General features: G+C 52.4%; 1 long non-coding RNA gene across 1 annotated transcript in view; it reads right to left on the bottom strand.

Annotated features, from left to right (window-relative positions):
* Nucleotides 1-13,055, bottom strand: part of LOC112620265 — a 34,936-nt gene that overhangs the window by 9,685 nt on the left and 12,196 nt on the right. Inside the window, exons 3-4 of the long non-coding RNA XR_003118500.1 lie at nt 1,250-1,327; nt 155-347 (exon numbers count right to left, since the gene is read on the bottom strand). This is a non-coding gene — a long non-coding RNA (uncharacterized LOC112620265). The remainder of the gene's footprint in view (nt 1-154; nt 348-1,249; nt 1,328-13,055) is intronic.

Genomic DNA, 13,055 nt, shown 5'->3' with positions numbered 1-13,055 from the left:
CCGTGAGCGTTGAAGTGTATGTTTCAGGAGAAAGAGGCAGGAACTATTACAGTACACCTGGGTCTAGATCCCAGCTGACCCACCGTGACCTTGACTTTCACCCTCCCCATGGCCTTACCCTCTCTGTTCCCCGTTCCAGAGGCCAGGCCCTCACTGGAGCTGGTTAATGATGACCATGAGGATGTGCTCTCGGGCCTTCAGGATCTTCTCCAGCCGGTGGATGTCGTAGGTGTTGGGGTTCCGGAAGGGGATGTCATCAGGCAGGCCCGTGACCTCCACGGCATCTGGACTGTCCTGGATCGGTTTATAAGGGACCAGCACTGGTCGGTTCAGGCCCAGGGCCTCACCTAGAGGGCACAGGAAGTCACAGTGAGGAAAGATGTCTCCTGTCCAAGGCAAAGCCCTGTAGGGAAAGGGCTGGAGTCTGGTCTGCCTCAGCCCAGCAGCCATCACACCTAGAGAGTTTAAAAATCAAGGCCGGGCGCGGTGGCTCAAGCCTGTAATCCCAGCACTTTGGGAGGCCGAAACGGGTGGATCACGAGGTCAGGAGATCGAGACCATCCTGACTAACACAGTGAAACCCCGTCTCTACTAAAAAAATACAAAAAAATAGCCGGGCGAGGTGGTGGGCGCCTGTAGTCTCAGCTACTCGGGAGGCTGAGGCAGGAGAATGGCATGAACCCGGGAGGCGGAGCTTGCAGTGAGCTGAGATTGGGCCACTGCACTCCAGCCTGGGTGACAGAGCGAGACTCCGTCTCAAAAAAAAAAAAAAAAAATCAAGACACACAGGCTGGGTGTGGTTGCTCACACCTGTAATCCCACGACTTTGGGAGGCTGAGGCGGAAGGATCGCTTGAGCCCAGAAGATCAAGACCAGTCTGCGCAACATGGTGAAACCTCCTCTCTACTAAAAATAGAAAAATTAGCCGGGAGTGGTGGCGCACGCTTGTAGACCCAGCTACTTGGGAGGCTGGGGCAGGAGGATCGCCTAAGCCCAGGAGGTGGAGGCTTCAGTGAGCAGAGATTGCACCACTGTACTCCAACCTGGGCAACAGAGTGAGACCCTGTTTAAAAAAAAAGAAAATCAACATACACAAAATGTGGGTCATAGGCAGAGCAGCCGTGTCCCCAGGGAGCAGGCAGGCCAGCTGGGGGCTTCTGAAGGCGAGGCTGGCTGCAGAGGGAGGGAGGGCCTCCTGCTTCCCCCGGGAGGAGGGCTTGGTGTGCTGATCCCGACCACAGGCACTGACCGTATTTCTCGTTGAAGAGTTCCTTCACCTGCTCCCGCAGGATCACCTTCTCCCCGAGTCTGTTGGCGTCATCTTTATCTAAAGAGGAAGACAAGGGGGCATGAGAGTTGGCATCGGCTTGGCCACCGGACCTGCTGCTTCTCCCACCAGGCATCCCTGACTTGCCAAAACATTATCTGCAGGCCCCACCCACTCCCATGCACCTGTTTGTTTATTTATTTATTTAATTTTATTTATATATTTTTGAGACAGAGTCTCCCTCTGTTGCCCAGGCTGGAGTGCAGTGGCATGATCTCAGCTCACTGCAACCTCCACCTCCCAGGTTCAAGCGATTCTCCTGCCTCAACCTCCCAAGTTGCTGGGATCACAGGCACACACCACCACGCCCAGCTAATTTTTGTATTTTTTAGTAGAGACGGGTTTTCACCATGTTGCCCAGGCTGGTCTCAAACTCTTGGGCTCAGGTGATCCACCCACCTCAGCCTCCCAAAATGCTAGGATTACAGGCTTGAGCCACTGCGCCTGGCGGTAGCTGGTTTCTAGTCTCAGTTGTTGGTCTGTCCATCCATCCATTTTTCTTTTTTTGAGACATGGTCTTGCTCTGTCATCCAGGCTGGAAGGCAGTAGTGCAATCATAGATAGCTCATGGTAGCCTCCAAATCCCAGGCTCAAGTGATCCTCCTGCCTCAGCCTCCTGAGTAGCTGGGAATACAGATGTGTGCCACCACGCCTAATTTTTTAAATTTTTGTTACAGATGGAGCCTCGCTATGTTGCCCAGGCTGATCTTGAATTCCTGGCCTCAAGTGATCCTCTTGCCTTGGCCTTCCAAAGTTCAGGAATTATAGGTGTGAGCCACGGTGGCCAGCCCATCCCACATTTTCTTACCAGTGTCCCCAGCACAGGCCCTGTGTTGGGCACGAAACAACCTAAAGAGAAGAGACAGGGCTGCTCCCCTGAGGGGATCCCAGCCAGAGGGGGTGTCACCTGGTCACCAAAGTACAACAGAACACACTTAGGAGACAAGGGGCATGAATCAGGAATGCCCACCCTGTCTGGGCAAGTCTGGGGAGACCTCCCCCAGGAGAGCAGGATGCTTGAATGGGCTCTCAAGGCCTGACATGGTGGCTCATGCCTATAATCCCAGCACTTGCGGAGGCAGAGGCAGGCAGATCACTTGAGGCCAGGAGTTCGAGACCAGCCTGGCCAACATGGTGAAACCCTGTCTCTACTAAAAATACAAAAAGATTAGCTGGGTGTGGCGGCGGGCACCTGTAGTCCAGCTACACGGGAGGGTGAGGCAGGAGAATCGCTTGAGCCTGGGAGGTGGAGGTTGCAGTGAGCAGAGATCACATCACTGTACTCCAGCCTGGGAGACAGAGACCTGTCTCAAACAAAAATGAAAACAACAACAGAAAAAAACGGACTCCGAAAAGGCAGGTAGGAGTTTGTGAAGGATGGAGTGGCAGTGGGAAGACAATGGGGCAGAAGGACCATCCAATCACAGGCACTCAAGAGTGAAAGATCCTGTGTTGGCCGGGTGCGGCCACTCACACCTGTAATCCCAGCACTGTGGGAGGCCGAGACAGGCAGATCACCAGAGGTCAGGAGTTCGAGACCACCCTGGCCAACATGGCGAAACCCTGTCTCTACTAAAAATACGAAAATTAGCCAAGTGTGGTGGCGGGCACCTGTAATCCCAACTACTCAAGAGGTTGAGACAGGAGAACTGCTTGAACCTGGAAGGCAGCGGTTGCAGTGAGCCAAGATCGTGCCACTGTACTCCAGACTGGGCGACAAGAGTGAAACTCCGTCTCAAAAAAAAAAAAAAAAAGGAAAAAAAAAGAAAGATCCTGTGTCCTGGAAGTGGCTGAACTTCGGGGTGGTATAGGGGAGACGACTGATGGGCCTAGCGGGGTCTGTGCACAGGGGCTGGTGTGACTGTGCTGGGCTGTTGGAAATCCCCTGACTGCGCGCTGGCCAAGGTCTGTGAATGGGAAACAGACTGTGTCTGGGAGTGTGGGGGCTGTGCATTCTCCCTGCTCACTGCCCAGGCAACCGTCATGGCCTATCTGCTACTTGAGCCCTGGCGTGCTCTGCTGTCCCCTCCCTGTAGCCTAGAGAAGCTGCTGGGGTCAGTTGGCCCTGGAGACGGGGCCTGAGCTGGGCTGTAAGGCTGAGGGGTGGTTGGGCTGGAGATGGGGTCTGGGGTAGAGCTCTGCAGCAGCCTGCAGGCTTGTGCCAGGGTTGAGGACGGGGCTGGGATTGCAGGAAGGGTGGTTTGCATGTCCAACAGGAAATCTCTCTGAGAAGCGTGGGGTCACGTGGGCTGGGCCTCTGGGGCAGGCGGATAGGGTAAGGGTGAGATGTTGGGGGAGTAGAGCTAGAAGCAGGCCGGGAGCCAGGGCCGGATGATGTAGGGCAGAGCAGACTGATGGATCTTTGGAACAAAATGACTCCTGTTTTTTTTCCTCTTTGTTTTTCCAAGACAGAGTCTCACTCTGTTGCCCAGGCTGGAGTGCAGGGGTGCGGTCTCAGTTCACTGCAACCTCTGCCTCCCAGGTTCAAGCTATTCTCGTCCGTCAGCCTCCTGAGAGCTGGGACTACAGGCGCCTGCCACCACGTCTGGTTAATTTTTGTATTTTTAATAGAGATGGGGTTTTGCCATATTGGCCAGGCTGGTCTCGAACTCCTGAGCTCAGGTGATCTGCCTACCTTGGCCTCCCAAAGTGCTGGAATTATAGGCGTGAGCCACCGTGCCCGGCCTGACTCCTATTTTTTGAGACTCCCTGTTTCCCAGGTTGGAGTACAGTGGTGCCATCATGACTCACTGCAGCCTTGAACTTTTTGGTTCAAGCAATCCTCCCCACTCAGCCTCTCAAGTCGCTGGGGCTCCAGGCATGGACTACCGTGCCAGACTAAGGTTTTTTAAAAATTTTTTGTAGAGAGAGTCTCTCTCTGTTGCACAGGCTGTTCTTCAACTCCTAGGCTCAAGTGATCCTCCTGCCCTCAGCCTCCGAAAGTGCTGGGATTACAGTTGTGAGCCACTGTGCCTGGCTCTTTTAATCTTGAAAACTCTGCGAAGAGCTCACTTCTGTTTAGAGGCTGCCTTGGGAACTGCATCTCCTGGGCTGGTGCTCTGTGCTGCTTGGAGTCTGCTGACCCCATCTGGGTGGTTTGGCCTCCTATGCACAAGCTGCCCAGAAGGGAGGCCCTGTTCCCAATGTGGGGGTTGCCCCAAAGAGCAGGGAGCTTCCCACAGGAGAGAGGCTGGGCACCTGCTTGGCCTGGTTCCTCCTTTTCCCAGGGCTCCAACACTTACCACCTCAGGTCCTTCCAAACCCTGCAGGTCCCTGGCCTGGTCCATCCACACCCACACTGAGGAATCTCCGCACATCTCTGAGTTGCTGCATCTGTCTTCAGGCACGGCCTGCCAGCCCCCCTGGGTGCCCAGATACACTGCAAACATCAGCCATACCAGACAATGTTCTCCTCCCATGTCCCTATCTTGTTGAGTAATGCCTCTAATTCAGCCACACCAAGACCCCACACTCCACATCCCCTAGAACCCTCCTCTTCTCCTGTGGCCCAACATGGCCCTTTCTTTCAGGACTAGGATATGGGAAGAATCAAGGCCACCCTTGTCCAAATCCCATGCAGACCACTGTAATGGAGTCCTGGGCCCAAGGACCAGCTCCTAGAGCCTGCAGGGAAGCGACGGCACATTCATCTGTCCCCATGCCACTGAGGAATCTTTGGTGGCAGAATTCTCAGTAGGCACGGCCGTGCGTGCACAGTACAGAGAAAGGATGGCCTGGATCACACACATCACTGTGTGCAGATGCTTTCCTAGACACTGCAGCCAAGGACACAGAGGCTCAGAGAAGTAAAGAAGCTTGCCCAAGGTCACATAGCCACTAAGCACCAGGAGTACTCTGTGTCGACCCCAAAGCCCTGGTCTTTCCACTCTACCATGAGCCCTGGGTTTCCTGATGTCTCAGATTCCCCTACATTTCTTTCTTTCTTTTTTTTTTTTTTAAGAGTCATGCTCTGTCACCCAGGCTGGAGTGCAGTGGTACGATCTTGGCGCACTGCAACCTCTGCCTCCTGGGTTCAAGTGATTCTCATGCCTCAGCCTCCCGAGTATCTGGGATTACAGGTGCCCACCACCATGCCTGGCTAATTTTTGTATTTTTAGTAGAGACAGGGTTTCACCATGTTGCTCAGGCTGGTCTCGAACTCCTGGCCTCAGGTTATCTGCCCACCTCAACCTCCCAAAATGCTGGGATTACAGATGTGAACCACCATGCCTGGCATCTGCTACAGTAGCTATAGAAAGCAGGCTTAATCTTTAAGATAGTTTCCTCTAAATCTGTTGCTCTCAGCCCACAATGCCACCCCTCTGTCTTCTCCTGTGCCGGGACAGAGTGAGACTCAAAGTCAGATCTCTACGAAGCCTGCAGGATAGAAAGAAGCTTAGCAGGCCCCTCAAAGACGAGGCCCAGACCGGGCATAGTGGCTCACTTGAGGTCAGGAGTTCTAGACCAGGCTGGCCAACACGGTGAAACCCCATCTCTACTAAAAATACAAAAAATTAGCTGGGCGTGGTGATGCGTGCCTGTAATCCCAGCTACTCAGGAGCCTGAGGCAGGAGAATCCCTTGAACTGGGAGGTGGAGGTTGCAGTGAGCTGAGATTGCGCCAATGCACTCCAGCCTGGGCGACAGACCGAGACTCCATCTCAAGAAAAAAACAAAACAAGACAAGCAAACAAACAAAAAACATGGGACCCCAAACTCACTATGCCAAAGGGAAATGTTAAGCTTGGGAACTGAGTCACGTGATAGCCTTTTGTCCCTAAGCAGATGGTTGTGAGACAGAAGGTCACCTATCTCCCCTGGTGGCCTCCCTCACCCTGACCATGTAAAATCACAGCTTATCTTCACCGGCAGGAGACAAAGATAAGAAGAGAAATCATTGCTCTGTCCACCCAAGACAAATGTGTATTTGACTTCCTCTATTCTGTTTATCTTATGTAAAATGCAGATTTGCTGAGCACAGGACGAATACATCATTAACTATTCCCTTTCCCCCTTTATTTTTTTATTTTTTGAGACAGAGTCTCACTGTTTTCCAGGCTGGAGTGCAGTGACCTGATTTTGGCTCAATGCAACCTCCGCCTGCCGGGTTTGAGTGATTCTCGTGCCTCAGCCTCCAGAGTAGCTGGGATTACAGGCACCCGCCACCACGCCTGGCTAATTTTTTTTTATTTTTAGTAGAGACGGGGTTTCATTATGCTGCCCATTATGCTCCTGACCTCAGGTGATCCACCTGCCTTGGCCTCCCAAAGTGCTGGGATTACTAGCGTGAGCCACTGTGCCCAGCCCCTCTTTCCCCTTGAAATACCAAAGTCCTCAAAACCCTCTCTGGAAAAAAGCACAGGCCACAGACCCTATTGCAGCTTGAGTCTCTTTTTTCTGGCTGTGTCCTCCACCATGGCAAAATAAATCTCTAAATTGATGGAGACCTGTTTCAGGCACTTTTTGGTTTACATGGCCCACGGGAGCCTGTAACAGGGATCCTGACTCAGCTGGGAGTCAGGGAGGGCTTCCCAGAGGAGGTGACCACCAGACGGGGCCCAAAGCTCCAAGGATGTGGGCTCATCTGCACGCTGGGGCTCATCACATGGACCTCCAAGGCAGTTGGGAGCGGCGAGTAAGACACAAGGAAACTTGCAGTATCCTGTAATTTCGGGTGCTCAACATGCATTAGCCAATCAGGAAACTTCCCCTGTTCCTTCCAAGTCTTGCCTGGTCTGGGGAGAAGTGCAACCCTAAACCAAGCTGCGGCTAACCAGGAGTGACACTATGGGGCAGTCAACAGGACACTATGGCAGTTCTATATGGCGCACACAGGTGCCAGGCGGTGAACCAGAAGTGGCGGGAGTGTGCATGTGAGGAAAGTGGGGCTGGGCTGGCTGAGGGGGCTGGTGGTTTGGGGAGGCGTCCTGATCACCTCTGGAGTGTGGCAGGGGTGGAGTGGGGCTAAATGCCTTTGTTAATAACACCAAGAACTGGCCGGATGTAGTGGCTTATGCCTGTAATCCCAGCACTTTGGGAGGCTGAGGTCAGGAGTTTGAAACCAGCCTGGGCAACATGGCAAGACCCTGTCTCTAAAAAAAAAAAAAAAAAAAAATATTAGCTGGGCATGGTGGTGTGTGCCTATAATTCCAGCTACCCGGGAGGCTGAGGTGGGAGGATCGCTTAAGCCTGGAAGGTTGCAGTGAGCCATGATCGCACCACTGCACTCCAGCCTGGGCAATTGAGCTAGACCCTGTCTCAAACAACCAACAAAAATTAAAAAATAAAAAACAAGCTCGGCACATACTATGTGCAGACACTGTGCAAGGCCCACAATGTGCCTTGTCCGTGAGATTCTCTAGCTCAGTCAACATCAAGCTCAGGAAGAACACTGATTTTTCTCTGTAGCTGCTCTTGCATTTTCCTACCTCTTTCTTTTTATTTAATTTAGAGGAAAGAGAATTACTTTTTTTTCTTTTTTTTTGATACAGACAGGGTCTTGCTGTCATTCAGGCTGAAGTGCAGTAGCTAGGACTACAGGTGCAGGCCATCATGCCCAGCTAATTTTTCCATTTTTTGTAGAGATGAGATCTTGTTATGTTGTCCAAGCTACATTTTTTTAAATCGTGAGTTTTTGAAGGAAATGGGGCAGGGCAGGCTCTGGTAGGGGCTGGACTGGATGAGCCCCTGCTTGAATGCCTGCATACAGTGGGGAAAAGGGGGATTTCCAGGGACAGGGATGGGGAAAGTTCCTAGCTCATTAGACAGGAAGGCAATCTTGATTCTAACCCCTAATGCTGTGTGGTGTATGGAAAGTCACTCAACCTCTCTGAGCCTGTTTCCACATTCCTCAACTGGGACTCTGGGCCTGTTGGATCTAATCTCACAATCAAAAAGCACTACAGGCTGAGCAGAGTGGCTCATGCCTGTCATCCCAGCACTTTGGAAGGCTGAAGTGGGAGGATTGCTTGAGGCCAGGAGTTCGAGACCAGCCTGGGCAACATAGGGAAACCCTGTCTCTAAAAAAAAAAAAAAAAAGGTGGGGTTTAGTTTACTGTCCTGAATGCCAAGTCAGCAAACCTATTATCGGGGAGGGGACCTGCCTGAGCTTCCCTGAACCCAGACTGGCTGTAAATGACACCCATGGTTGCAAACATTTCAGTGTTCCCTTTTTGGAAATGTCATAGTTAGGACTCAGTGTGTGCGGGGTTTCACCTTCATGTTTCTGCCCCCAGTGCTGTGAGAAAGTCTTGCTGAAAGAACCCATCCCCACAGCAGTGACCTCTTGCCCACTGCCCCGGACAGTGATGCCTTTGGTGGACAGGCCGTCCCTTGACATTTTTCCTGCCCCCTCCTGCTCATTCTGTTCTTCAGTCTCCTCTCTCTTCTGAACGCTGCCTGAGCAACTCTCATCATATCTTTTCCAACCTGCTGTCTGTTAGCCCAAGGAGTAACTGAATTTTGCCAACGAGAAAAAAAAAGACAACCGAGCTCACTGAATCAGCCATGCTATGTACACAATTTTAAACCAACTGGCTCGGGTGATGCCTGGGCTGGCTCTGCGGCTCTCTCCCGGGACAAAGTGCAAGAGCCCTGGGCAGCCTTGGCCTCTCCCCACCTAGTTAGAGGTCTTCGGCTCAGACTGACGATCTCATGTTGGTAATTACGACGGATTCACAGCAGGGAGACGCAGCCAGCGATGAGAAAGGGTGGCTTAGAGGGGAGAGACTACGATCTGTAGCAGAAGCGTGGTATAATAGTCCTCCTCTCCCGTCCTGAACCACTTCACAGAGCCCCAACTCGCTGCCGGGCCCGGGCAGAGTTCACGGCTGCAGCAATTGCACCACTGCATTCCAGCCTGGGTGACACAGTGAGACCCAGTCTCAAAAAAATTTAAAAAAGGTACATTCAGGTTCAGTTTTTAACCCCTTGTAGGGCGTGTGCACAGGTTTAGCAGGAATTCCATCAGCTCCATTTCATGGATGAGATAACTGAGGCCTGGAGAGAGGAGGGCCAAGCTGCAATGGGGCAGACACCTGTGCCCAGGCCAGTGATCATGAGCCTGTGCTTCTCCTGCCACCCCAGACCTGGCTGGGCCTGGACACTGCATGCAGGAGGGGCCCTTAAGCCTTGACCCATTTTACAAAGGGAACTGACGTTTTTTTCTTAAGATGGAGTCTCGCTCTGTCATTCAGGGTGGAGTGCAGTGGCATGATCTGGGCTCACTGCAATCTCCACCTCCCAGGTTCCAGCAATTCTCCTGCCTTAGACCCTCGAGTAGCTGAGACTACAGGCACAAGCCACCACTCTCGGCTAATTTTTGTATTTTTAGTAGAGATGGGGTTTCACTATGTTGGCCAGGCTGGTCTCGAACTCCTGACCTCAGTTGATCTGCCCGCCTCGGCCTCCCAAAGTAATGGGATTACAGGCGTAAGCCACCATGCCTGGCTCAAAGGGAACTGTCTTCAAGTGGGATTGAGTTGTCGAACTACTCTCTGGGTCCCCAAGACCCCTCCTTCTGAACCCCTCTAGGGCCTAGACATGCCAGAGTCATCGAACCCCCAAATCCAAACCTGCAGTGGGGGTGGGAAGGAGGCTGTTGGAATGGGGGAATCTCCACTTCTCTTCCTCTGCTTTTTATTTATTTATTTTCTTCAGATGGAGTCTCGCTCTGTTGCCCAGGCTGGAGTGCAGTGGCATGATCTCAGTTCACTGCAACCTGCGCCTCCTGGGTTCAAGCGATTCTCCTGCCTCAGCCTCCCAAGTAGCTGGGATTATAGGTGTGTGTCATGACGCCAGGCAAATTTTTTTGTATTTTTAGTAGAAATGGGGTTTCACCATGTTAGCCAGGCTGGTCTCGAACTCCTGACCTCAGGTGATCCACCTGCCTCGGCCTCCCAAAGTGTTGGGATTACAGGCATGAGCCACTGCGCCCAGCCAGTTTTGTTTTTTTTTAAATCAGTGTTGATTAAAAGTCCAGCATAGGCTGGGTGTGGTGGCTCATGCCTGTAATCCCAGCACTTTGGGAGGCCGAGGCGGGCGGATCACAAGGTCAGGAGGGAGATCGAGACCATCCTGGCTAACACGGTGAAACCCAGTCTCTACCAAAAAGACAAAAAATTAGCTGGGCGTGCTGGCTGGCACCTGTAGTTCCAGCTACTCGGGAGGCTGAGGCAGGAGAATGGTGTGAACCTGGGAGGTGGAGCTTGCAGTGAGCCAAGATCGTGCCACTGCACTCCAGCCTGGGGAACAGAGTGAGACTCGTCTCAAAAAAAAAAAAAATCCAGCATGGGCCGAGCACAGTGACTCACGTCTGTAATCGTAGTACTTTGGAAGTTTGAGATGTGTGGATTACTTGAGCCCAGGAGTTCCAGATCAGCCTGGGAAACATGGTAAAACCCTGTCACTACAAAAAAAAAAAATACAAAAATTATAGCCTGGCACGGTGGTGCACACCTCCAGTCGCAGCTACTTGGGAGGCTGAGGCAGGAGGATCACTTGAGCTTAGGGAGGTCAAGGATGCAGTGAGCCGTGATCATGCCACTGCACTCCAGCCTGAGTGACAGAGAGAGACCCTACCTAAAAAAAAAAAAAAAAAAAAAAAAAGGTCCAGTATCTAGGCTGGGTGTAGTGGCTCACGCCTGTAATCCCAGCACTTTGGGACACCAAGGGGGTGAGATCCCTTGAAGCCAGGAGTTCTAGACCAGCCTGGGCAATAAAGCAAGACACTGTCTCTATAAAAATATTAAATAAGAATAATGAGACCGGGCTCAGTGGCTCATGCTTGTAATCCCTGCACTTTGGGAGGTCGAGGCGGCTGGATCACCTGAGGTTAGGAGTTTGAGACCAGCCTGGCCAACATGGTGAAACCCCATCTCTACTAAAAATACAAAAAAAAAAAAAAAAAAAAAAATTAGCTGGGTCTGGTGGTGCATGCCTGTAATCCCAGCTACTCAGGAGGCTGAGGCAGGAGAATCGCTTGAACCCAGGAGGTGGAGGTTGCAGTGAGCTGAGATTGCACCGCTGCTCTCCAGCCTGGGCAATAGGAGCGAAACTCTGTTTCTAAAACAAAACAAAACAAAACAAAACAAAAACAAACCAAAAGAATAATGGAATAATAATAAAAGACCAGCATCTGGCACAGTGCTGGCCCCAGTGGAGACATCTGTGCCCATGCACGGGTGAGTGACTGTACCTGAGTCCCCAAGGCTTCTGTTGGACCCCACGAAGTCCTCTGCGGGCGGCGCTGAGCCCTCTCCATGACGGGAAGGTCCTTAGAGGGCTAGGCCTCCATGTGCCCCCACCTCCACCTCCCTCCTCCTTTGTCACCACACCCCTCCCCACAAGGCTAGAAGGATCCGGTACACCCAGTAAACCACATGTACTGAGCCATGGTTACCGCCCTGCCCCTGCTCTACTTCTGTGGCTCAGACACACTCATCAGCTTCTGTTCGGCACAAGGTGCCTGGCGACCCCTCGGTGCTGATCTCATTCCAGCCTAAATAAAGGTGTGGGTTGCTCTTGTCAGCTCGGGTGGTCTCTGTTGGGGAAAGGGTTTCTGGAAGGCTTTCTGGGATGTTGCAAGAGACCCTAAAGGCACCCCCAACCCTGCTCCCTTTTGGGGCCAGAAAGCCCCTGTCTATTTTTAATTTTATTTTAATTAATTTTTTTTTTTTTTTTGAAAGAAGGTCTTGCTCTGTTGCCCAGGCTGGTGTGCAGTGGCACCATCACGGCTCACTGCAGCCTTGACTTCCTGGGCTCAAGTGAGCCTCTTGCCTTAGCCTCCTGAGTAGCTGGGACTACAGGCATGTGCCATCATGCCTGGCTAATTTTTGTCAAGATGGGATTTTGCCATGTTGCCCAGGCTGGTCTCGAACTCCTGAGCTCAAGCAATCCGCCTGCCTCAACTTCCCATAGTGCTGGGATGACAAGCATAAGCAACCGCACCCAGCCTGGAAGCCCCTGTCTAATAAAGGCAAAGAAGCTTGGGGTTCCCTTCCCCGACGTGTGGAAGGTTTGGGGGCAAGATGGGGCTGTAATGACCCCAGCTGAGTCCCTAACAGCCAGAAAAGGGCAGGGTCTCCCCAACGTGCCATCATTTCATGGCCGACTCTGCCACTTTAGGCACTGGGCCAACTCTAGGCCTGGCAGTAGGGCATCTCGTCTGCCCACAAAGGCCTCCAAGCCCCGCCCCGCAGATGCCAGCTTTCCCTGGGAAGGCAGAAGGGAGATCATTACTGAACCCTAATTAACAAAGACAAGCAGACACATTTCAGTGGAGAAACATGTGACTGGTGCTGGAATTGCGATCTCTTTAGAAACTCGAGAAAGATAGTCGGGTGTGGTGGCTCATGCCTGTAATCCCAGCACTTTGGGAGGGCGAGGCGGGCGGATCATGAGGTCAGGAGATCAAGACCATCCTGGCTAACATGGTGAAACCCCGTCTATACTGAAAATACAAAAAATTAGCTGGGCGTGGTGGTGGGTGCCTGTAGTCCCAGCTACTCAGGAGGCTGAGGCAGGAGAATGCCATAAACCCGGGAGGCGGAGCTTGCAGTGAGCCGAGATCATGCCACTGCACTCCAGCCTAGGCAACAGAGCGAGACTCCGTCTCAAAAAAAAAAAGAGCTCTCAAGAGCTCAAGACAGAGTTGGAAGCGTGGAAAGGGGGTGGGGAAGGCTGAGAGAGGGAGGCAGGGGCCAGAGGGTGTGTGCCTGTGTGTGACTGGG

Source organism: Theropithecus gelada, chromosome 3, assembly GCF_003255815.1.
Source record: "Theropithecus gelada isolate Dixy chromosome 3, Tgel_1.0, whole genome shotgun sequence".
Classification (NCBI taxonomy): Eukaryota; Metazoa; Chordata; class Mammalia; order Primates; family Cercopithecidae; genus Theropithecus; species Theropithecus gelada.
Note: the sequence above shows the minus strand (reverse complement) of the source record. Positions and strands in the feature narration are given on the sequence as shown.